Here is a 27,432-nt window from a genome sequence, read left to right as displayed (position 1 = left end):
TAATATAAGGAAGTAATATAAATGATGTGACAGAAAATAAAATGTCAGTGGTAGTAGCTTACTATGATAGGCTGGTCAGAGAGGGCTCTTTGAGTAGCTGACATTTGATTGTAGACCTGAAGAAAGGCACTGATGTTAGCCATCTGAAGAGCTAGAGGAAAAAAACCCCGCAAAGTAATGAGCAAGGGGAAAGACAGCGTATTGCGAAGGGGCTTGATGCATCGGAGGAAGAGAAAGAAGCCAAGCTCAATTGCAACGAAGTGAGAGAGTGGGTCTTGAAGGTATAACGTGAAGAGAGGAAGCCAAGTAAAACTAGAATCATGCTGGATCTTACAATTTATAAGATAAATAAACAACTACTAAAAAGTTTCAAGCAGAACAGCAATATGATCTGATTCGCTTTCTAAACAACTATTGAGTTTATGTGCTACATAGACTGTGGATTGAGATAATTCAACACAGAAGCTGGAAAATAAGTTAGGGACTCTTGTGATAATCTCTTATGGCTTAGACTCACAGGCATTGTAAGTCGGCTGCAGGAAAACAATGGAATTTGAGGCATAGCATGGGGTAGACCTGACAGATTATGATATGTCCCATGGAACACGGCAAGGGTATATTAGAAAGAGAAGATCAAAGGATGGGTGGAAAAATTCATTGCACTTCCAAGTCTTTTCCTTACCGTTGCTCCTGACACTGTAGCTTTTATTTTTTTTCACCTCTTGAACTTGACATTTGATATTTCCTTTAATTCTGACTTTAGTTCTCCTTCAGGACTGCAGCTGTACTTACCCTTTGGATTGAGACTGCTTCTAACATATGACAAGAACAACCCAATTCAATACAGTCTTATCCACTGTTCGTTTGAGCTAACATGAGCAGCCAGTTTGGCCAAAAACTTTGCTGATGACTTTGGGGGCGTGATGGTAATTGCATATCTTAAAAGATTATTTTAACTTTCCCAATTCTTGAAGAACATAGATCTCAAAAATAAGTAAAATAAGTTTCACAACTTTTGTTTAATACATTCTTTACAAAATACCTTGACTAATAAATGCATTACTTCAGGATTACTTGATCTGGGAGTGGGTGACCAAGAACTTTTGCCCTCCTTTTTCCAGACTGACAACAAAAATATTTATGTTCACTGTGTCAAATGTCACTGCTCAATATTTTTTTGGAAATAAATGACATTTGCATAGTTTGCAAACAGCAGAACTTGAGGAATTTTTGTTGGCTACTCAGTCAGTTATAGTTTTCTAACCAGGCTGTGGCAAGCAAACAACTTGAAAGAAAATTGACAGGAGACAAGTAGCTCTAGGTCAAAGAAAATGCTCTTAGACGACAAAATGAAGTAAGGCACAGGCAAATACCTCGGAAATAAAGGTGATAGCAGAGTTGAGGAAAACAGATGTTATGCTGACCTCAGTTCATTGGAATCAAATAACTAATTTGCTTACCATCGTCTAATACTTTGAAATGGTCCCTGAGGAAGCCAGGAGTAGCAGTGAATTTGTAAACTGGATACTTCCACATTTTGGTGAGGTGCAGTTTGTGAGAACAAAAGCAATCCCTGTTGGAATGCAAACACAATGCTGCAATAACATTAGCACAATGTAAGGTCCCAGCTGACAGTATTCGAAGCAGCAACCTGAAATATGGGGAAATAACCACATCGGTTTTCTCTCCATTTCACTGCTTGATTGAAACACATAGCCAAGCATAACTCAGCTGACAGGCGAGAGGGACCCTCCAGCACAATGGGACACTGTCAGTACCACCTTCAGTATATTCAGTCTCAGTCAGAAACTGAAAGTCTGAGTCGACACTCTTTCAAAAGGTCTAGAGCCTTACTCTCAAACCTGTATCAGTTTCAAGTAGCTAGTCATAGTATTCGGGTCTAAAAATATATTAAATTACCTGTTGACAGCTAGAAGTCAAGATGCCTGGTTTTTTGTGACCCTGGTTCTATTCTTTACAATTTCTGAGTTTCAATTACCTCTTTTGTTAAAGACATATATATATATATATATATAGATATATCTATATAGTGAACCACATATTTAAGACAGGTCTCAATCTATTTAGAAAGTTTATTTTGCCAAGGTCAAAAACGCGCCTGTGACACAGCCTCAAGAGGTCCTGAGGCTGAGGCTGAAGAATCACTCGAGCTCAACAGTTTGAGGCTGCAGTAAGCTATGATTGTGCCACTGCACACCATCCTGGGTGAAGGAATAAGATACTGTTTTGAAAAAAACTAAACAAAAAACAGCATACTAGGGGCCAGAACATAGGCAAATTATTTGAAATATTAAGCCTCAATTCCCTTATGTGGGAAACAAAAATAATTGTAACTTCTGAGCTATTATATCACAGAGATAGTTCAAGTATTAGACAGTCTATATAAAACACTTGGCATAATACCTAAATAAGCATCCCATTCATGTTTATTAGAGGCATTAATACATGAAGGAGTTAATGATATTATTATTTCAATTGGAATTCAAATACTAGTTATCTGAATCAGTTTGATCAATTCTACTCAACACATTTACATTGTCACCTCTCAATCTCAGCTTTTATCTATAAAATGCACTACTTGATTAGCTCAACAATTCTCAAACACTCATGCATAAAAGAAGCATTCAGAGACTTCGTTAAAAATTAAGATTCCTTGGTCCCATACCAAAGGAGTCTTAATTAGAAGGTCTATGGTGAGGCCTGTGAATCTGTATTTTAAAAAGCATCACAGTTGATTATGGTTGACTTGGACAAAACATGTTTTTTTAAAAGACTGGGCTAAGATCTTTCCGGGCTCTAAAATTTTCTTCATTTTCATTACCACAAACTATTTCAAAAAAATCCACCTGCTACAATTCGAGGTTATTGACTCATTAATAAAAGAATCCCATGATCATATATATGTATGTACAGGCACATGCACAGATGCACACATACACACACACACACACACAAACGTACTCAGCTAAACACTCACAGAAATTCCACTCTTACCTCATCTGTACTGCTGATTAAAGTACTTGATTTTGAATGATGGGAGAAGTAACCATGATGCAGGGCTGCCATGTTGTAAAATTCCTGGAGGTATCTTAATCACATTGATCAGCTAGGTCAGCTAGCTCAGATAAGAAATTTCCTATTCAAAATGCCTAAAAGATATTCTCAAAGTCAGAGTGAAACTGAGACTAAAACAAAAATTGCAGCACTCCTGACCTCATTATACTTCCTACTTCCCGAATAACAATGCCTAAATACTAAATCTCTACATGAGCAACCTGACACTTAAAGTCCTGTCACATTCCCCCTTGCATCTCCAGAACCAGCCCAGGTTTGTGGTTGGAGAGAAGGAATATAACTACAGGAACATCTTCTCATCTCTTTTAAATAGCCTCAAATTTCTTCTATACAAAGGCAGACACCTGGTAATCTCAAATTGAAGCCAAAGCATAAAGAAAACTGGGAGAAAACACCAATCACTTCACAAACAGAGCATGAAAAATTTCATCACCCTAACAGCAGATCTGCTTTACTCCTTGTACATTTTTCTATAGAGTCATTTTGTGAATAAATCTTCCCCCTTGGAGGAGCATATTCCATTAGCTGCCAAGGTTGAGGAATGAGAGGAATCGGTGCTCTGTGAAGAGCAGCTCAGTTCACACAGCCTCAGGGCTGGCACCTTCTCAGTCTTTCTTAATGGTGCCTTTTGGGAAAAGTGCCTTCCTTTTATATCGAAACAGAAGTACTTTCAATTTCCCATATGGGTATGACCCTAGGAAGAGTAGGAAGAAATAGAAAAACTAGACACTCAAATGTATTTAAGTGAGTAGCATGAAAAAACAGGAGTATTAGGTTCTCTTGTCCAGTTTTATAGTTGAATTCAGGGTAATCTCCAGCCTCTACAGTTATTGGAGGCAAAATTTAATCTGACATCAATAATAGATGAATAACACAAACTCAGACACGGGAGTACATGTGTACATGTATGGTGAACATGAGAATATGCCTCTCAAATCTCCAACTGCAGGAAGTGTAATTGACCAAGAGTCTCAGCTGCAACCCCTAAAACCCACTGCTGTGTTTGTGCAGAGGACACATTTCCTATGCCAGCTCTCAGTCAATGACAAAACATGGTAGAGATACTAAGGAAGTCTAGCACTGGAGAAGCTAGCCTCTTCTAATGGATGACTTTGGCTTGCTAAATTTTCCTTAAAATGGCAAGTGTAGTCTAAGATGCTTCCATCCAAACTTTTTTCCTGCCTTGCCTTTCTCCTTCACTCTGGGTCAGACTTGTATCATGGGCTGATGGCTCTCTCAGACTCTCCTGGCTCCCTCCCCATTTTCTCCCACAGTTTTTTTAAATAATAAATTTCTGAATATTTAATCCCCTTTTGGCGTGCTTATCAGAAAACTCAGACTAACACAAAATACTTCTGTATATTTTTTAATTAAATATTTCAGTAAATTATTAATCAGAGTTGTAATATTTAAAAAGGTGGGATAAGAGCACGGTTTTAGTAGGGGAAGGACCAAATAAGTTTAATTTTGTTCTAAGCATTAGGTCTACTTACTCTGTGCAAATAGTACTTCAAGTTGTTCATATCTAGCCCAGTTTATCAGAAGAAGATGGTGAAATTTAGCAGTAAAGCTCATTAGTAATAAGGTTTACTTGTGCTTAATTTAATCTTTGTAGACGGCAGTCCCTCCAGTTACCCTAGGGCAAAGGGTCAAATAGATTTATTTTATTGAAGTCTTCATAAAAATGGTACTATTTGTCGAGAGTGAATAGTCTCATATCACTGAATATGAGACTAGTTGGTAAACATCTTTTGATCAGTGACGTTTGACAACAATGTTCTTGCATGGAGACCACAGTGATGTCAGAAAGCTGACTGAGCACTTTACTGTTTGGGGACCTAAGTCTTGGATGGATATCATCTCTCTAATTCAGTTTTTTGTATGTTTAAATAAAATACAAATATTCTTCGAAATGAAATATCAAACAGGACTTTAACAAAATAAGTTAAAACAAGATAATTATGATTAAAATTAGGACTAGCCGTCCTTAAAGCCCCTGATTCAGTCCCTGGTATGCTCCCTCACCAACTTAGGACCCACTATAAGGAATTGAAACCAACACTCAAATGAGGTCTTCCTATTCTCTCTTCAACACTAAATTAATGCCCCCAATCTTTATAAAAAGAAAATTCATATATCTAACATTATTAATCATGAAAGATAATTCACTGACGGTGATTTATCATAAAAATTCCACACTGAACTTCTCACGAGTTCATATTTTTCTTCATGATGAAAAATACATACGGCTTGCAGAGGATTCCTATATACAGAAAATCATTTCGTATAGCTTATATGTCTGACACTACAGTGGTACTCAAATGTGAAAGCACTTTGAAAACAACTGATGCCTTATTTTAAAGCACCCATTCCCTCCAAAGATTTACTAAATGAGAATGTTCAAAGGTTAAGACCAGAGATTCTGTCTCCAATCAAACAAAATGAGATCCCAGAAGTGATTTCGATATACAGGTAAATTTGGGAACATTATTTCCACAAGAAATAATGAATCTAAATTATTTGGATTAAGGGTTGACAATTACTCAATTTCTAATTAAAATTTCCAGGAAGATCCAGGTCTTAATTAAAACCTTGCAGAATATTTTATGATAGTAGGTGGGTTTCTAAATACAGTTTAACTTTACTTTTTCTCATCTATAAATTAGAGAATATAAAAATACCCATTTCCTGTACAGTTTTTATGAGAACATTTTCTTTGAAATATGAAAGCTTAAGTGTTGCTAACATTGGTTTTAAATAAGCATTATTCACCAGTATACACATTGCATGTTGTATATGAACTATCTGTGTCCTTATCTAAGGTCAGTCCCTCTACCTGATCACTAGATCCTTCTCCTTCTTGTGTACTCAGGAACATCATTCATACATTCCTTGTCTCTATTCTGTATCATGATTGTTATCGACTTTATCGAATAGTCTCATGAACACACTCATGTGCTATAGTATCTCTGAATAAATTATCTTAACTACATATCCTTTCTTAGCTGCATCCTATTTCCTGCTTCCCTTAAGAATAAAATTTCTTTATATAGTTATCTATATTTTTATCTCCAAATTTTCTCTTCCAGATACCTCATACCTAACATTCCATCAAACACTCATCTCCATATAGGTTATACCTGTAATTATATAACTTGGTAAATTAGTCCTGTGACTTGTCTTAATGGAAACAGTGTTCACTCTCTGTGAAATATCTTCTCTTGGCTTCCAGGGCATGACAGTCTTGGTTCCTGCCTTACTACACTGACCATTCCTTCTTAGTTCCCTTTACTTGCTTCTCCTCATGTTTTCAAAGGTTTAATGCTGGGATTCTTCAAAGTTCAGTCCATGGCCATCCTCTCTTCTCTGTTTGTTTATAGGATAATCTTACCTAGTCTCATGGCATTATGCAGATGACTTCCAAATTTAAATGTCCAACTTGAACCTGCCACATGAATTCCAGATGTGTCAATCCAACCCTCTAACCGACCTCTCCATTGGTGTCTAATAATCATCTCAGATTTGACTTGTTCTAAACCAAGTTCTTGACACTTCTCCCAAAATTTTGCTCTTTCCACAGTCCTCCAGATCTTAGCAAACAGTAACTCTATTTATTTTTTTTTTTTTTTTTTTTTTGAGATGGAGTCTTGCTCTGTCGCCCAGGCTGGAGTGCAGTGGTGTGATCTCGGCTCACTACAACTTCCGCCTCCTGGGTTCAAGCGATTCTCCTGCCTTAGCCTCCCGAGCAACTGGAACTACAGGTGCGTGCCACCACGCCCAGCTAATTTTTTTGTATTTTTAGTAGAGACGGGGTTTCACCATGTTAGCCAGGATGGTCTCGATTGTTCTGGAGTCTTTCTCTAATACACTACATACAATCTAAGGCAAATTCTGTTGGCGTCACCTTCGAAATCTACCCCAAATCTTACTATTTTTACAGCACTTCAACCACTGGTACCTTATCAAAAACCACTTCTATATTTCTTGTAAATTACTGGAACAGCCCTTTACCTGGTCTTCCTGTTTCTGCCTTTTGCATCCCTTCTTCCTTCCTCTCCTCCACACATACCACTAAAATCGCAACATTGCAACTACAGTAATAAATACATCACTTCTCTGCACAAAAGCTTCTGGTGGCTTCCCCCCTCACTCAGGAAGTCTTTATAGTACTCCACAAGATCACTTTCTGGCCTTTCCTGTTGGACTCATTTTCTATTTCTACCTTGCCCACTCTGTTGCAGCCACACTCTCCTCCCTGCTGATTCATGAACACACTGACCATGCTCTTGCTTCAAGAACACTTACATTGCTGTTCCCTCTGCCGGGAGGACAGTTCCTTTAGTATCCACTCACCTCATTCACTTTCTGCACAAATGTCACTTTTACAATAAAGTAATCCCTAAAGAACTAATTTAAAATTGTACTCTACTAAATAGCAATCCCCTTACCTCACTTAGAACACCGTAAAAGTGCTCTAAAGGACTAAATTAGCAATTTAGCCCTTTAGTACCCCACTGATTAGCAATCCCCTTCCCCACTTAGAGAGTGCTCTACTAGTACTTTAGATAGTAGCATCTAAACAGTGATGCTACTGTCAGACTAAAAATCACCATCATAGGTAGATACATAAATTTAAATCAAATAAACTTAATCATCTAATTTGAACATTATATTTCATCTACAATATCCACTTATTCAACAGGTATTTATTGACCATGTTGTACAATTTTCTAGGTACAGAAGATACATCACTTAACAAAGCAGATCACTACACTTGGTTACTTGGAGTTTATATTTGAATTGGTAAAATATATGGCAGAAACTGAAAGTGCTGAAAAGGACTAAATTAGTAATAAGTAATTTAGCCCTTTAGTACCCTACTGATTAGCAATCCTCTTACCCCACTTATGGAGTGCTCTTCTAGTACTTTAGATAGCAGCATCTAAACAGTAGCATCTAAACCCCTTGGGACTGCTAATTACCCTACTTTAGGAGGCAATTACATGAGAAGGGTGAAGCCCTTATGGAAGGAATTAGGGTCCTTATAAAAGCACTTGAGGCAGTGGGTCCACTCTCTTTTGCTCTTCCATCATGTGAGGACACAGCATTCAAAGCACCACCTTGAAAGCAGAGACAAGGCTCTCACCAGACACCAAAACTGCCTGCCCCTTGATCTTGGACAGAAATAGAAGTACATTTCTATTATTTATGAATTACCCAGTCTGGTATTTTATTATAGCAGCATAAAGAGACTGTGATAGAAGGTATGAATTTTTGTTCTAAACGAGGACTGGGGGTGATAGGAATTTGAAAACAATGCTAATATAACAAATCAATTAGATTGCTTCTAGCTATTTTATTTTTCTTTCATTAATTAGTAATTCCAATCCAGTTCTGGGTCTGAAGTTTTGCAGGTAAAACATGTTCCTTTTAGATATTTTCCTCTGAAAAGAATTGGGGAAATATTGCAAAGTAAAAGGAAAAGGGAAAGGAGTGATTCTGACATTTTTGAATTTGTGATATTATGTACTGAAATTATAACCTGATTGTATATTTCTGCCTAGTCTGCTTATAGGGAGGTTATTCAGGTAAACTACTACTGTTGCTTACTGAATTATCCCAGTGTCACTTCTCCCTACAACACACGTGTCATCATAATAACATGATAGTGTCACTCTGCCATCTCAAATAAGTAATCAAAGAAATCAGGATGTGAGTTACAATGAGACTGTTGCCAAAGTATGGAATTTCTTATGAGTAATATGTTTTTGGTTTGTTTGTTTAAATTTGATTTGGGGGGAAAATTATATATTCTGCATTGATAAGTTAAACAAATTATGGTTTTTACCCCATTATAATAAATATTAATATTTATTATCTTAAAGATTAATTACTTTTTAATAAGATAAAATAACAATTGTAACTCAAATAATTTAGTTTTAAGTATCTAAGCTTTTTATTAATGTAGAAAAATCAGAGATAAACAGATAAGGAAAGGGGATTGTCCCCTGGATTTTTTTTTTTTTTTTTTTTTGTGATCTTGGCTCACTGCAACCTCTGCCTCCTGGGTTCAAGTGATTCTCCTGCCTAAGCCTCCTGAGTAGCTGGGATTACAGGCTTCCACCACCACACCCTGCGAATTTTTGTATTTTTAGTAGAGACGGAGTTTCACCACGTTGGCCCAGCTTGTCTCCAACTCCTGACCTCATGATCTGCCTGCCTCGGCCTCCTAAAGTGCTGGACTTATAGGTGTGAGCCATCGTGCCCAGCCAGGAATATATTTTTTATTTTTTTTAGAAAAATAGAGAATACCTATCACACAGGAAAGGATTATTATAAGAAGGCAATAAGGTAACATTTGAAAAGAATTTTGTGAATGTATTATTACTATACTGTGAATGTTTGATAGAAAAAGAAAGAACAAATGAAAGAAAGAAAACTATTACTAGAATAATAGTTGTTCCTTATCTACACCATCCAGAAAGTTTCTGTAACACAGTGAAAACTTCAGTGTCATTTTAGTTATTAAATCATGGAGACAATTCAAAACCACACCAAACATACTCTTTTAAATATCTTATGATCTCTTGGTTTTAAAAGTTTGTAAGATAACTCAAATTAGCCAATTTTAAGTTTAAATTAAAATAATATATATAATTGTTTTAATCTAATATAATTTCTAAAATTTTAGGAAGTATAGTAAAATCCATGGAATTGGATGTGAAGTTTATTAGTATATTTTAAAGGAAAATTTGCAGGGCAGAAAAATACACAAAGACTAGTTAATCCTTTGTAAACTTCCATTGCCACTTCTCAAATATAAATTAAATTTTTAAAAAATTGTGTTTAGAAAGTGTCAAAAATTGTTAATAAGAAAACTCACTAATAGGATTGGAACATGTTACTTATGTTAATAGTGCATACTTTAATGCTTAACATCAGGTTGCTATAATTTAAATGTGTCCCTCAAAGTTCATATGTGGAAAACTTAATCCCCAGTGCAACAGCATTGGGAGGAGGATCCCAATAAGGGGTGATTAGGTCATAAGGGCTTTGCCCTTATGAATGCATTAATGTTGTTATTGCTAGAGTGGGTTAATTATCTTGAGGGTAGGCTTGTTAAAAGGAAGTTAAAACACCTCTTTATCTCCTGCTTTCCCAAATTCTCTGTAGCCCTTCCACCTTCTGCCATGGGATGGCACAGCAAGAAGGCCCTCATCAGATACAGGCACCTCAGCCTTGGTTTTCCAGTCATTAGAACTGTAAGAAATAAATGTCTTTTCTTTATAAATTACCTAATCTGTGGCATTCAGTTATAGCAACACAAAATGGACAAAGACGCAGGTGTTACTTTTCTGCATTATTTTTGGATCTCATCCTGACCTAAGATAGCAATAGCTGTATCATTAGTGAGTCAACCCAGTTCGCTAACAGCATGACAGTAAGAAATAAAACCACTCATCACAACAAAATGGGTAATCTCACTTGTGAAGAAGCTAACTCTCCCAAAATGGTAAGGAAAATAAAGCTTCTGTGCAACTAGATAACATCCAAATATAGACAAAATGAGAAAAATGTGGTTGGTAGAAAATTCAAATTAAAGTGATTTTTCAAATATTCTAAGATGCAATGTACTTTTATTTCTGGAATATCATTTTTTGAAACACAGTAGTGCATACTCTGCCAAGGGTGAGACAAGCAAATGCTCTTTATCTAGCTTATCTAAATCACCTATATATAATAGTTTATGATATAATGTAATATGAATAACCCAATATATAACTTATGATAATTATAACCCAGAATAATTAAAAGTGTTGACTTTTCCAAATCAAGAAATTCATACAGGAGTTTTAAAATACTATATCATAATTACACATTGAACATGAAATATGCAGAGCTGTTTATTCATCGTATAATTTTGTATTAATTTATTTTTCTATGGTAGTTTGAGAAATTCATTGTAAATATAGGCTTCAAATTATATTAATTTTCAAGTTCTCTTCTAAAAAATACTTTCTTCTATATAAATCTTTATTAAACGTATGCAGCTTTGTGATAAACACTGTAGGGGTAGAGAAGTATGTAAGAGTTGCTTTTGTCACCAGGAACTTTCAGTCTAGTAAAAAAAAAAAAAAAAAAAAAAAAAAAAAAAGCCAACTATGAAGGATGTGGGTTAGTAAATATTAACAATAAAGTAAATAAAACTCAGCTCAAACAGGCACACTAAGCCCAATTCAAGGATCCAGGAGTCATAATACATATTTGTCACAGTGGCTTTTCTATAGGAGTTCACCTGCTATACGGGGAGATAGATTGATATACAGATCATTCTAGTGTAAAGCAGTAATTTACACAACAGAGGTGAGCACAAAGCAATAAATCCTTCATTTACAGAGTGTTTTCTGAGAATTTATGAAGATATGCTTTCAAATTGTACACTAATATTTGTGATCATTTTTTAATGAAAGCACATGAATTAGCCATGGATGATGTTACGAGCTTTGGCCTTGGTGGGAGAAGATACAATTTCTGTTAATTTCAGTACTTTCACCAAGTTTTATGATATTGAGCCAGTTCCTGTAACCTCTTCATCATTTCCTTCTACATAAAGAGAAAGGTTTTGCTTGATTGGGGTTCTAAATATGGGATCCATTGACACTCAGGAAGAAGTCTGTGGGTAGAGTTCACAGGGTCTATAAATTGGAATGGAAAAACAAAATCATATTCACTAACTTCCAATAGACATTTAGCATTTCCTTTCATTATGAATGTGCATGGCTAATCATAGATGTGTTTGCAGCATCTCCAAATTTGACACCATGAGACATCACAATCACAGGTATTTTCATATGACATTATAGAATTGCAGATACTTCAAAATGTTAATGAGATAACATTATTTTACCCTGTTATACAATATTTTAATATGTAATAATATGTATTGCAATATCACAAATTAGGTTTTTAAAGAATATTTTGATAATTATATTTCAGTGTTGTTGGATTATTTATAATTCCATGTATACATTTTATGCATGTAAGAACATTATTTTGAAAAATGGGTTCACCAGACTTCCAAAAGGGTCAAAAAAAAAAAAAAAAAAGAAAGTCAAAAATTCCTGCTGTATACAATCTTGAGGACTCAGCACAAATATATAATATTTTCAGCACTAATTATTATCTAGGGCATTTACACTTTTCTATTCTCACCATGCAATAATTTCTAAGAGTGTTAAGGCAAAACAGAGATTAGTAAAGACTGGAATATATGATGAGTTTTTATGGCTTTTAGCATATTCTAGGGGTATAAAGCATCTGAACATGAAAATTGAAAACAACAGCAAGTAAAACCAACAAGCAATGCAGCCACATTTTGTAGAATTTGTGTGCATTTTTTCAAGAATGCCTGTTATTAGTTTAGACACTCATGTGTCTAATCCATTTCGGTTTTCTGACTTCTTGGCCTGGCTTCACCAATGTTCCTGTGACCAATCACCTAATTTCACCTTCTGGATCACCTCTTCCTGACACTAGATATCAAGCAGCCTGACAAAAAACTTTAGAAAATACTTAGGAAACCTTCTTAGAGCGTTTTATAGTGGATAAAGACTTTAGTGAAGGCTCTGAGAAATTATAATATTTGGAAAATTAGAGGATGCAGTTGAGGATTACCCAGCTTAGAGGAACAGACCTGGAGGAGAAGTGCGTGTCTTGGCAAATGAAGACGATGGCCTATCCAGAGTTGATTCTATTAATTTGTGTGTGTGTCTGCATACATGTGTGCATGTTGTGGGACTGTAGAAAATAGTTCAGGGTAGGCATGTAAGCTCAGGTTACAATAAATCAGGAAAACCAGGAATTTAGAAATTATACATGAAGAAAGAGATCAAAAATACTACTTTGAATAAATTACATAAGAAATAAGGGGGAAATGAACGTATGTACATGATTAGCATCATCATTACTACTTTAATTCTGTGTTTTGTATTGGCTATGCTTTTATGCTACCTATAATTCTTTTAGAATCTAAAATTTATTTTTTTCTGGATATTCTAGGCCTACTTTTTAATTATTTTAATGGTTTTCATTCTGATTTGCAGAAAGAACAGTGCTGTTCATGGTTTTGCTCCTGTTCCACTGACTTACTGACTTCTGCTCATTTTTTCAGGAGTCAACAGAATGGAAGGTGGGATGGGGGATCAGATTGGGTTAGACCTGTGATAAACCTTGGGAAAACATTCTTTGCTCTCTGAAATTATTGCAGTTTTCTCTAGTCTGTGGGGGCCCACTTAGCTCTTTCCTTTATTTATATTCTTTACTTACTCACCTAAGCAGTGGATAAATAATTTGTTTGGAGCCTCATTAGGAGTTTAATGAACTTTAATAGAAGGAATTCTTCTGAGATTTCTGACAAAAGTAAACAAACAAGTACACCTCTACATGGCCCCACCAGCTTAAGTGACAGTATTTAATTTTATAAAATTTAACTAAGATGGAATAAAAATGATGTTATTTCTCAAAAGCAAAATTTGCAATATAATGATAAGTAGATGTGAAAAATATACTTATTCTAAAATCACTAAGCAATCTGATTAAAAGATGGGAAGATTCAATGAAAGTTTTCATCATATCATATAATTTAAATGCTTTATAACACATTTACCCCAACATAATTTCAGTGCAGTGAAAAGCAATTTCAGGCCTTCTTTCCACAATTTACAAATTTGTAAAATGGTTATAGTCAGGGGTTTCCTTAACTCAATAGCACTGCATTGATTTACAAAACACAAACAAAAAGGTCTCAATAGTTGTTCATATTTACAAAGGAAAACTTTGTGTAGTGATCTTTAAGTTGCCTTTTATGAATAGGAATATAAACATGCTTTAGAATCAAAAGGGTATCAACAGGAAATTTGCTATTCTCTGATTTTTCTAGGCTTTTCAGCCTGCTACCCAAAGCTTCAAAAATAAACATAGTTTAGTGAAGCTTCTAAACTCAGGGTGTGTAGAGAAACAAGGAAAGAAAATGGTTTGTGTCTGAGATAATGATGAAGTGTATGGTTGCTGCTCACTGGTGAAGATAAACAAAATGTAGCTGAATAGAAGCATGTTTTCTGTATCTTGTCCATTTTTACATACCAGGATAAAACATCTGAACTGATTAATCAAAGGTTATTCCAGAATGATCACAGAGACATATAAGTTCTGAAATGAATATTTATACATATGGAGGTATTATATAGTCTTGATTCTGGAAACATAGAAGTCTTGGAAGTAATTCTAGTCTTAACTAGTAGTTCTCTGTCTATGGATTGGTGTTTTTCTAGAATGATGTTTCAATTGTAAAATTTATAGTAATTTAAATCTGCTATTTGGGAGAGTTGTGAAGGTTTTTCTGTTTTACCGTGTTAGAGTGTTAGTCCTTTTCTTTCTTGTAAGATGAATACTATAGACATTGTTTACATGGCACTTCCTAGCCTGTTTAAGGCTGTAAACTGCTTCAAATGCTTTAGAAAGTATTTTATTGCTTGCATTTAAATATATAAAATTAACTAACTACAAATCGTATATCCAATTATTTAAAATTATTTTAGAGTATCTACTTGATTACTAGTGATATGGTTTGACCGTGTCCCTGCCCAAACCTCATTTTGAATTGTCATTCCTATAATCCCCACATGTCATGGGAGGCATGCGGTGAGAGGTAATTAAATCAGAGGGGCAGTTACCCTCATGCTGTTCTCATGGCAATGAGTAAGTTCTCATGACATCTGATGGATTATAAGGGGCTTTTGCCCCTTTGCTTGGCACTTCTCTTTGCTGCTGCCATGTGTAAAAGGATGTGTTTGCTCCCTCTTCTGCCATGACTGTAAGTCTGCTGAGGCCTCCCCAGCCATGATGACTGTGAGTCAATTAAACCTCTATCCTTTATAAACTACCCAGTTGTGGGTATGTCTTTATTAGCTGCATGAGAATGAACTAATACAGTAAATTTGTATGACAGAAAGTGGGGCGCTGCTGTAAAGATGCCCAAAAATGTGAAGGAGAGTTTGGGACTGGGTAACAGGCAGAGGCTGGAATAGTTTGGAGGGCTCAGATGAAGACAGGAAAATGTGGGAAAATTTGGAACATCTTAGAGACTTGGAGGGCTCAGAAGACAAAATTACATGGTAAAGTTTGGAATTTCCTAGACACTTGTTAAATGGTTTTGGCCAAAATGCTGATGGTGATATGGACAACAAAGTCCAGGCTGAGGTGGTCTCAGATGGAGATGAGAAACTTGTTGGGAACTGGAGCAAAGGTGAATGTTTATAATCTTATGCTTTAGCAAAAAGACGGGCAGCATGTTGCCCCTGCCCTAGAGATCTGTGGAACTTTGAACTTGAGAGAGATAATTTATGGTATCCAGTGGAAGAAATTTCTAAGCAGCAAAATATTCAAGAGGAAGTGGAGCATAAGAGTTTGGAACATTTGCAACCTGACAATGCAATGGAAAAGAAAAATCCATTTTCTAGGGAGAAATTCAAGCTGGCTGCAGAAATTTGCATAAGTAATCAGGAGCCAAATGCTAATTGACAAGACAATGAGAAAAATGTCTCCAGGGCATGTCAGAGACCTTCCCGGCAGCCACTCCCATCATGGACCTGGAGGCCTAGGAGGGAAAAATGTTTTTTTGGGCCAGGTCCAGGGAACCCCTGCTCTGTGCAGCCTTGGGACTTGGTGCCCTGCATCCAAGCCACTCCAGTCAGGGTTAAAAGGGGCCAAGGTACAGCTCAGGCTGCGGCTTCAGAGGATACAAGCCTTAAGCCTTGGCAGCCTTCATGTAGTGTTGGGCCTGTGGGTACACAGACATCAAGAACTGAGGTTTGGGAACCTCTGCCTAGATTTCAGAAGATGTATGAAAATACATGAATGTTGAGGCAGAAGTCTGCTGCAGGGGTGGAGTCCCGCAGAGAGGCACAGAGAACCTCTGCTAGGGCAATGCAGAAGGGAAATGTGGGGTTGGAGCCCCCACATAGAATCCCTACTGGGGCACTGCCTATTGGAGCTGTGAGAAGAGGGACACCATCCTCTTGACCCCAGAATGGTAGAAACACCAACAGCCTGCACCACGTGCTTAGAAAAGCCACAGGCTCTCCAGGCCATGAAAGCAGCCAGAAGGGAAGCTGTACCCTGCAAAGACACAGAAGCAGAGCTGCCAAAGGCTGTGGGAGCCCACTTCTTGCATCAGCATGACCTGGACATGAGACACGGAGTCAAAGGAGATCGTTTTAGGACTTTAAGGTTCAATGACTGCCCCACTGGATTTCAGACTTGCATGGGCCTGTAGTCCCTCTTTTTTTGGCTAATTTCCACCACTTGGAATACGTGTATTTACCCAATGCCTGTACCTCTATTGCATCTAGGAAGTAATTAACTTGCTTTTGATTTTGTAAGCTCATAGGCAGAACGGTCTTGCCTTGTCTCAGATGAGACTATGGACTTGGACTTTGGTGCTAATGCTAAAATTGATGTAGAAACTTTCTTGGTCACTTTGCCAGCCAGGACCTCCAGCTGGTGACATCCACCCCCACCCCCTGCCTGGGCCTCACCTGGCCCTGGGCCTGCAGCTGGAGGCACCTTGCCCACTCATCTCCCCTTGGCTAATATTGGCTGGCAACCAGCTCAGTCTGAGGATGGGCTGGGAACACCCCAGCCCACCTATATTATATCTTGTATCCGCATATGTTGGCTCCTGAGCTCTTGTCCCGTGTCCAAGAAGATTGAGGATACGCTGACAGTTGAAGGGTTAGGATGGGTGGAGAAGAATTTTATTGAGTGATGGAACAACTCTCAGCGGAGAGGGGAAGCAGCAGAGGGTGGTGCCCCACCCCTGCAGTTGGGTGGTTTTGTTTTCTCATTGTGGCTGGGTCTGGAGCTTTTCATAAACTCTGAATGGCAAGTGTGTGCTAATTGGTTTGTGAGTATGCAAAAAAGGTTAAAGTGAAGACATCACTCAAAGGAGGGCAAGACAGTATAGAAAACCAATTAGGAAAGAGTAGGTTTATGTAAAATAGGTGAAGGGTGGGAATCAATCAGAGCAAAGTATGCCAAGTGGGAAGACAGGTTCTCAACATGGTCTGAGGATTTAGCTTGGCTTTCAGGCTTTAAACTGTCTTCAGCTTGGAGGTGGGGATTCACTGGGGACCTACCCCATCTGCCTAGGCATTTGACTGCCTCCTGTTACTATCAAAATGAGTTAAGACTTTGGGGAACTGTTTGGAAGGCATGATTGTGTTTTGAAATGTGAGGACATGAAATTTGGAAGGGGCCAGAGACAGAATGATATGGTTTGGCTGTGTCCTCTCCAAAATCTCATCTTGAATTGTAGTTCTCATAATCCCTATATGTCATGGGAGTAACCAGATGTAAGGTAATTTAATCATGGGGGCAGTTACCTTCATGCTGTTCTTGTGATAGTAAGTGCATTCTCAAGAGATCTGATGGTTTTATAAGGGGCTTTTTCCCCTTTTGCTCAGCACTTCTCCTTGCTGCCGCCATGTGAAGATGGACATGTTTGCTTTCCCTTCCACCGTGATTGGAAGTTTTCTGAGGCCTCCCCAGTCATGCTGAACTGTGAGTCAATTAAACTTCTTTCCTTTCTTTTATAAATTACCCAGTCTCAGGTATGTCTTTATTAGGCACATGATAATGGACTAATACAACTATTTTATTAATAAGTAATAAAGTAATCTCTTTTTGAGACAGGGTCTTGCTTTGTCAACTGGGCTGGTGTGATCACAGCTCTCATGCAACCTCCACTTCTGGGGCTCAAGCAATCCTCCCACCTCAGCTCTTGAGTACCTGGGACCAGAGGCTTGCACCACCACACTCGGCTAATTTTTGTTTATTTATTTATTTATTTTTTGTAGAGATGTGATTTCTCCACATTCTTTAGGCTGGTCCTGAACTTCTGGGGTCTAGTGTTCTGCCTGCCTCGACATCTCAAAGTGCTGGAATTACAGGCCTGAGCCACTTCACCTGGCCTAGCTTGTAGTCTCTTGAAGTACAGAACTGAAACTGGCAAAATAAATTGGCTACAGGTTTTTAGACTGGATTAAATTAATATATATTATTAAAAGATCATATTGTCCCATTATTGAAAATTATTTGAAAATAAAGTGAACCATAATCGCAAACCACTGATGACCCATTTACTTCTTAAATTATTATTTTCACTTTCTGTTTTTTAGTCAAGGATGTTTTTGCACATTTATTTATTTTCATTGTTTAGGTATCAGAGCAAGTATTCAATCTTCCTAGGGTTTATCTCTACCTTAGCTAAAGAGTAAATCTCTGTTACCCTCTCATTGTCATGCTTCCTTATATTTCCTTTTGTTTGTTTTCCTTTATAAGACATTTAATATGTAAAATAATTACTATTTTATGGTTGCTATTTCCTCAGTTGATGTTATCTCTATAAGGGCAGGAATATTGCTTATGTTTCCAGATATAGTAATAGAAATAATGTCTATCCTATAGCATATAATAAATTACTGAGTGAATGAATGAAAAAATCAGAAAAGCTATCATAAATTAAGGGCTGATACTAAAGGTATAAGCTAGCAACTCATATAGCAGTAAAGACTGAAGTCCTTAGATTTCCAATGATTAGAAAAATTATCTATACTCTGAGGATAATTCTTAGAAAATAGTCACCTTTCTTTGAAGGATGGAAATATATTTTTATTGTTTAATGTTATCACATTGTATAAAATGTACTACAATTTGTTAATTTATTGTTTCAATGATGACCATTTGGCACAGTTCCAATTTGAGATTATTTATGAATAAGACTGCTATGAATATACATACATTTATAAACCTTTGTGTTAACATTTTACGGACATACTGTTTTGAAGGGTAAATGCCAAGGAGTTGAATGCTAGTGTATAGTGTTGGTGTACCCTCACCTTTGTAAGAAACTGCCATATATTTATCCAGAATAATTGTACCGTTTTACATTCCCTGTAGAGTATGAAATTTCCAGTTGTTCCACATCCTCACCAATACTTGACACTGCAACATTTCCTTATTTTAACTATTTGTGTGGATAAAAGCTATTATCTCTTTATGAAATAATATCTCTCTGAGGAATAATGATGTCAAACACTTTTTTATGGGTTTAATGATTATTTTTATATAGTAATTTGAGAAGTATCTAATAAAATATTTTTTCCTATTGTATTTTTGTTTTTTAAAATTATTAATTTATATAAGTTTTTGTATATTCTGGATGCAAAGCATTTATCAGTATATATATTATATATAACATATAAAATATAATATATAATATATAAAATATATATATACACACACATATACTGAGAATAGAATGTTTTCTTCCAGTATGTGCATTGCCTGCTTATTTTTTTACTATGTGTCTCTTTAAGGATAGATATATTCAATTCTAATGAATTTAAATTTAACATTTCCTTATAATAAGGATAGTGCTTTTTGTCCTATATAAGAAATTTTTATTTAACCTACAGTTGTAAAGATACTCTTTTTTTTTTTTTTTTGGAGATATATTACATATAATGTATATATACATTATATGTGCACATGTACCATAGAACCTAAAGTATAATAATAATAATAAGATACTCTTATTTTTAAAGAAACATTATGACCTTAGCTATGATTCTTTTAAGTCTATTATCCATCTCAAATTAAATTTTGTCTATCAAGTAAAATAGAGTTCAAAGTTCATTTTTTTCCATATGGATATCCAGTTGTTACAGCAGCATTTGTTGAAAAGCCTTTCCTTTTCTCACTGAATTACACTAGCTCCTTTATCAAAAATCAGTTGACTACATATGTGTGATTTTTATTTCCGGACTCTATCCCTGTTTCTGATTTTAAGGAGAAAGCATACGTGCCACCTTTAAGGGTAATGTTATCTATAGATTTTTTTTTCATAGATGTCTTTTCTAAAATAGAAGAAGATATTGTCTATTCCTAGTTTACTAAAAGATCATTATAGTGAACGGCTACTGAATTTTGTCAATTGCTTTTTCTGCTTTTAGTGATTGATTAATCATATGATTTTCCCCTTTATTTTATAATGTGATGATTTAAACATTGATTAATTTTTGAACCTAGGATTTTGTGAAGAATTTTTGTGTCTATGCTGGTCTTGTTTTTGTTTTGCTATCATAATGCATTCTCTAGTTTTCTTATTAGAGTCATCATGGATCATAAAATGAATCAACAAATGTTACTTCTTCCTTTTTCATTTTCTGAAATCATTTGTATAAGATTGATGTTGTATCCTACTTTAATGTATGATGGAATTGACTGGTAAAGGGAAATAGGACCAGAGTTATTTTTTTTAAGTTTTTTTTTTTTAATGAAAAATTCTATTTTTTAACAAGAAACTTTCCATTTCTTCTTGGTATTAAATACATTGCTATAAAGTTATCTCTTATGTTTTTCTTCCTTTTGATGTCTGTGGAATCTGTGGTAATGTCATTTCTTCCATTCTTAATATTGCTATTTGTGCTTTCTCTTTTTATTATTTGATTAGTTTTGCAAGGGCTATGAAAATTGTATTAATTTTTTTTGTTCATTTTGTGATCTTTTTATTTCCTCTCTGCTATTTTATTGATTTCTACATTCATGTTTATTTTTCCTTTCTTCTGTTTACTTTGGACTTAATATGCTTTGTTTCTCCAGCTTTTTAAGTTGGAAGCTTAGAATTTTTTATTTAAAATATTTAATATACCCATTACATATTATAATTATTTCTATAAATATTGCTTTATCTAACAGGTTTTTACATGTTTTGTTTTAATCTTCATTCAGTGCTAAATATTTTCTTCTTTCCCATGTAAACTTTTAGTTCATAACAAATGTAGAAATGTGTTTATTAATTTTCAAGTATTTGGATATTTTATAAATATTATTGAATTTTATTTATTAGGGGTTATTAAAAAACACACTCTACCTGATTGTAAGCCTTTGAAATTTCCTGAGACTTCCATTATGGCCCAATTTGTTCATCTTGGTCAGTGTTCCATGTGAAATTGAAAATAATATGTATTCTGATGTTGATGGGTGCAGAGCTCTGTAAATTTCATGAAGTGATCTCTTTATTTCTGATATTTTTTTTAACTCTGAAATTTCCATTGAAGTCTTTTTTATCATTTACTCGTCTCTGTTGAAATTATCTGTTTATGCATTAGTCCACCTGTAACACTAGATGCTTTAATACACCTACCATTGCTATCTTACAATTTTTCCTTTCTAATTCTAACAGCTGGGCCATCTATGGATCACATTGTATTGACTATTTTACTTTTGATAAGTCCCTTTTTCCTACTTCATTGTGTCTCTCAAAAGATACATATTTGCCAAACTTTATCTTTACATCTTGTGATGGTTAATACTGAGTGTCAACTTGATTGGATGCAAAGTATTGATCCTGGGTGTGTCTGATGTTGCTGCCAAAGGATATTAATTTAACATTTGAGTCCATGAGCTGGGTAAAACAGACTCATCCTTAATCTCGGTGGGCACCATCTAATCAGCTGCCAGCACCGCTTTGATAAAATCAGGCAGAAGAACATGAAAAGGCTAGACTGGCTTAGCCTCCCAGCCTACATCTTTCTCCCAGCCTGGATGCTTCCTGCTCTTGAACATCAGACTCCACGTTCTTCAGTTTTGGATTCGGACTGGCTTTCTTGCTCCTCAGACTGCAGACAGCCTATTGTAAGACCTTATGATTGTGTGAGTTATTACTCCTTAATAAACTCCACTTTTTTATACATGTATCCTATTAGTTCTGTCTCTCTAGAGAACCCTGATTAATATACGTCTTAAAACAATGAGTAGAAACGGAAATGAATGAAATATTTCCCCCAGAAAAGAGCATATCTCTTGCTCTCTCAGGCTGCTAATGAAGGAGGATGAGCCACTTTAATTGGTGATTTTGCTCAGCCTTGGATTTATTATACCATTAGATCGATTCAGTTTACCTCTGTCGTTACATTTAAAAGGTGTGGTATTAAGACATTTTATTTGTTAGGTTTTGGGTTGTGAGCCCTAGTGAGATTTTCAGATTTCTTGATGCTTTATAACCTAATTAGCAGTTTACTGATTTGTCAAAGATCTCTCTCTCTCTCTCTCTCTCTCTGTCTTTCTCTCTGTTTTCTCTCCTTTATATCACAGCCAATAGTTTTTTGACTTCCTGGGGGAATTCTCTTTACTTTCCAGCCCTTTCTGTTCCTCAGGAAATACAGCCTTTGGTTATCTCTGCAGTACACTCTGTGAATATTTAATGCATTTTAGGGTTATTTCTCTGCCCTTCTTTCCTGCTCCCAGCGATTAGCAGGATTATGCTTTGTACTTGGTGAAAGTGGTATGTGTTTTGAGGCATCGTTCTTTTCCTGTCCTCACAGTTTTCAGCATTCCCCTTGCTATCACTGTATACTGTAGGCCCACAGTAAAAAGTCAGTGCATAAAAGTACACTTATTTTGTTACTAGAGATCCCTGGGATTCTAGGCCATCATGGCAGTCACAATATTATTACTTCCCGTTTAATAGAGACTATTATAATCCTTTAATGCTAGAAGAATCTGTCCACTGTCATTGGAAGTTGTTACCCTACAGTGAAAGCTGAAAGCTTATATTTATTGACAGAAAATGACAGTAAATTGGGATATCTGAGCTTGGACTTTAAGTACACTGTCTTACAAATTCTGATGAAGTCTATGAATGCTATATATTTACAATTAGGCACAAAATGTGAGAGGGTGATGCCCTGCTAAGAAAAATAGCAATAGAATTTATATTTTGATTATTTCTCAGGTCCAGGAACAAGAGTGATGCACACACTTGTTTTCTTTTCCTTTCTTCTCTTTTCTTTTCAAGGATACAATACATTTTATTAACTGTAATCACCATGCTGTGCTTTAGGTCTCCAGAACCTATTCATCTTATAACTGAAAGTTGATACCATACAGCAATCATGTCTCCCCTTCCCTCACCTTCCAGCCCCTAGTAACCACTATTTACTCCTTTTGATGTGCATTTGACTTTTGAAATTAATTTAATTTTATTTTATTTTAAGTTCTGGGATACATGTGAAGGACGCGCAGGTTTGTTACATAGGTAAACGTGTGCCATGGTGGGCAAACACTTCTTTTCTAAATTCTAAAGGTCAGTGTTTTGAGACTTTACATGCATTGTCCTAGAAGCTGAGCAGATGTTTCTGTGGGCTAAAATACATAAGAGAGACCTATAGGAAATAAGAGCTGAACTGGGAGATAGTGGTATTGATAGAGGCTGAAAACAAAAATGAACCAATATTTTAATAAGACATCTCTCTGAAGAGCAAGACAGTGAAGGGATTTGCTTATAAGTAGTGAGATGGAAACCAGGGATTGCAAATAAAGCAGCATGTTTAAAACAGAGGATATGGACAGAAACCATAAATGAGAACAAAGACTGCCCTGATAGCTGCAGCAGTTATTTTTTTATTTTTTAAATGGGTTTCCTGTAGTCTTAGGCACTGGGAAGAATGCCAATATTATTTGCCATGCCCCCATGGTCTATGAATGTACCATGATCTTTCTATCGTAGTGTCTTTGCTTTTTCTGCCTAACATAGTTTCTCATCTTCCTTAACCTTTAACCTGACCAACTTCTTTTCAACCACTGGGATTCAGCTTAGATGGTGTCTCCTGAAATGAAGCCCCACTTAATTTGATGATTCTTATTTATTCTTCTTCTGGTCTCAGATTCTTCTAAGTTGCCTGATCAGGAATAAAAAACTGTAGAGCAAAGTCCACATCGTATTTGTTATCTTTCTCCCTCGGCATTGGCAAAGCCCCTGATACATAGTGAGTGCTTAGTGATAATTAAATGCTGTAGATAGCAATTTGGTATTTGTATTTTTTTTTTTCTCTTTTTGAGACAAGGTCTCACTCTGTTGCCTAGACTAAAGCATGTTGGTGTGATCTCAGCTCACTGCAGCCTCCTCCTCCCAGGCTTAAGCAATCCTCTCACCTCAGCTTCCCTAGGAGCTGGCACTATAGGTGCCTATCACCTGGCTAATTTTTAAATTTTTTGTAGAGATGAGGTCTCACCATGTTGCCCAGACCGGTCTCGAACTCCTGGGCTCAAGTGATCCACCTGCCTTGGCCTCTCAAAGTGCTGGGATTACAGGTGTGAGGCACCCCACCCAGCCATATTTTTTCTTATCTCAGCAAAATCTTTTTAGAAGGGAAGAATGCTGCAAAGAAACCTCTTTTTCAGAAAGAAGTGAGAAGTTTGAAGCAAAGTGAGCTAGCTACTTGGGAGATGCTTGGTTGTGTAGTCCCTGCCTGACAAGCCTTTCTCCCCAATACCCATCCTCAGATCAGTTTGCTGTGTTATGCGGTGCTTGGCATCCCCACCATGAAGATGACAGGGTACACTGAATCCAGACGAAAGGAGGACCCCACCTTCTCTTATATTCTTCCTATACTTTATAGAGAGGAACTTTAATGCAGCCAAGCAACTGTCTTACTAGTAATTATCTAATGACTCTCCCATAGTTAAAGTCACATGAGACGTTTTGTGCCTCTTTTTGCATCAGCCAATAGTCTATACTTCAGAATTGCCTAATTTTCTCAAGGATTTTAGATTGTTTTTCCTCATCATGTTATTTTGATACTTTTCAAACTATGATACAGGAAAGTATCATAGAGATGAGGGCTTTAGGTGTGCATATTTGAGGGAATGTGCATATTTGAGGGAAATATAGAGTCAGTTTTGGAAAAAAATTAAGTTTGCAAGGGTTATCACTACTGACATTGAAAATAACTGCGGAATGTGATATATTTCACTGCTTATGCCCAGTTGAGCAGGGAAAAAAATTCTATATTAAAATTAAAAACTTTCAAAAAGATCTTAAACCATGTAGGTATATTAAAAAACAAAAAAACTTGGCAAAATTAGAGCTCCAGACACTAAACCACAAAAACTCGGATTACAGAATAATCAAACAATGGTAATGAATATGGTAAAAAAAAAAAAGTTCCCAATAACTTTGCATTTCCTAATATCAATATTCATGACAAATCTGAAGAATAATTATTATCCTTACTTTTTATATAAGAAATCTAAATAAGTTGTATAATATATATTCTGCTGATTTAACAACTCAGCAGAATATATATTGATATTCAGTTAATTTGCTTTTAATACCCGTTTTCCCTGTTAAATATTCCTTTCCAACTGCTCTGTGTGTTACTCACCCCAATAGTATCACGTAAATGTTTTGCATTTGAGTACTGAATAGTGAAGGGGGTGGCACAGTAAGTTAAAGATATTCAGATATCAAAAAGTATTTTCAACAGGAGAAACAAGAAAAAAGTAAACCTAAGCACAAAGCAAGACAGTCCTTCCTGGAAGGAGAGTTAGCTACCTCATTGCTGCATTAAGAGATTTTACTTTATACACAACAGACAAATAGTAAATATTACTATAAGCTTACCAAAATATTTTTTCCACTTCATAAGATCTCTGAGTCAAGTATTGGAATATCTCAGTTCTTACATTTGAAATGCTCTAGGGATCAGTCCTCAAGTCTTTTCTATTTGTACTCACACTCCTGGTAGTGTCATGCAGACTCATGGCTTTAATATCCTCTATATGACAACTAATTGTGAATTACATTTTCAGTTTAGGCCTCTCTCCAAAATTCCAGGCTTAGGTATCTGACATCTCAACAGGTCCTTTGGAACATGTAATTAAAAACCTGTCCAAAACCAAACTTCTTATCTGCCAAAAAGCATGCTCCAGTTACAGCCATCCTTGTACAAGGAAAAAAAAAAAAGAATTTTCACACGGATCAGTTTAGGTCAAAATCATTAAATTGTTCTCTGTAATTTTTGTTTTTCTCTCATATCTCACTTTACATTTTTTACTAAATCCTTTAGATTTTGATGTTAAAATATTTTCAGAGCCCATCTGTTCCTTGCCCTCTTTACTGCCAGTAACTGAATCTGCCATGATCTCTTGCTTGGATCATAAAATGGCCTCTGAAATGTTCTCTAACTTTTTGCTCTTGACCTTTTGTATCTATTCTAAAACATAAGACCAAATGACCCTTATAATATCATGCCATAGCATGTCACTACTCTGCTCATGTCACTACTCTTGCATGTCAAAGTCCATGCAAGGCCCTGCAGGACCTGCCCTCCTGGCCTCCTGGACTCTCTGACCTTATCATTCTTCTCCAGCCACACTGGACCTCTCAACCATGCCAGGTTTGTTATAGTTTTATTAAGCCTCTTGTTCTAACTATTTCTTCCAAGAGGGAAAGTTTGTCAAGATACATACAGTGGCTAATTCCTCATATCTATAAAATTTTCCTTCAAATCTCTCTACCCAATGACCACTTTATTTAACGCTGAAACTTACTCGCCCTTATTCAACTCTCTTTCCCCTTATTCTGTTTATGTTTTTATTTTTAAAATAACACCTAACTACCTTCTAATATATTGTGTAATTTACTTCTCTATTATACTCAATTTCATTAAATTCTCTATTTAATCATATATAGTTATATTTAATATATATTAAATTTCTCTATTATATTTAATTTCATTATCTGCTCTTACTCCAAAATATAAGCTCCACAGTGAAGTTCTTTCTCAATTTTGTTCATTACTATATTCCATGTACATAGAACTCTGCCTAGCACACAGGCGGACACAAAATAAATATTTGCTGCATTAATGTTGCATCGCCTCAGGCCTCTAACGGTGTGACAGTCCATGGATGATTAAAGATATAACTACAAGCCTCAGCCTTTATGAATCAAATTTATGTTTTTGAAAAAATTCTAAGTTAGCCTACAGATGCTAACAATGAACCAGTCCAATTGCAAAACTAAAGTTAGAAGAAAAAACAGGATAATGTATTTATTTTACTCTTATTCACATTAGAGTTCAACTATAATGTGTGAAATCATTTCAGGGTCTGGCCAGTTTCCTTGACTTAAACACATTGCTTCAAATATTTTTTGAAATTGGTATCTGTAGAAATACATAACTATAACAATGTCTTGTCTTTACAAAGATTCATAGCAATGTTTTTTGCTCTAATAGACTTTAAACTCCATCTGTAGTAGATACACTGTCTTATTTTAGGTCTGACTGACAGTCACATGCACTCACATATCTTCAGATATACAATACCAATTGCTTCTTATATGTCCATGATTTCCACTTACATTGATAAACTATTTGTCTCAACCAAAATAACATTCCATCCTGAACTTCTACAAAATCCAAAGCCAGG

At 35.9% G+C, this 27,432-nt stretch overlaps 1 long non-coding RNA gene across 1 annotated transcript in view; it reads left to right on the top strand.

Moving 5' to 3' along the window:
* The window catches only part of LOC129057704 (uncharacterized), a 1,380,833-nt gene that overhangs the window by 1,310,781 nt on the left and 42,620 nt on the right, over positions 1-27,432 (top strand). Inside the window, exons 9-10 of the long non-coding RNA XR_008522424.1 lie at positions 6,736-8,684; positions 10,270-10,358. This is a non-coding gene — a long non-coding RNA (uncharacterized LOC129057704). The remainder of the gene's footprint in view (positions 1-6,735; positions 8,685-10,269; positions 10,359-27,432) is intronic.

The sequence above is a fragment of the Pongo abelii genome, chromosome 12 (genome assembly GCF_028885655.2).
Source record: "Pongo abelii isolate AG06213 chromosome 12, NHGRI_mPonAbe1-v2.0_pri, whole genome shotgun sequence".
NCBI classification, from domain to species: domain Eukaryota; kingdom Metazoa; phylum Chordata; class Mammalia; order Primates; family Hominidae; genus Pongo; species Pongo abelii.
Note: the sequence above shows the minus strand (reverse complement) of the source record. Positions and strands in the feature narration are given on the sequence as shown.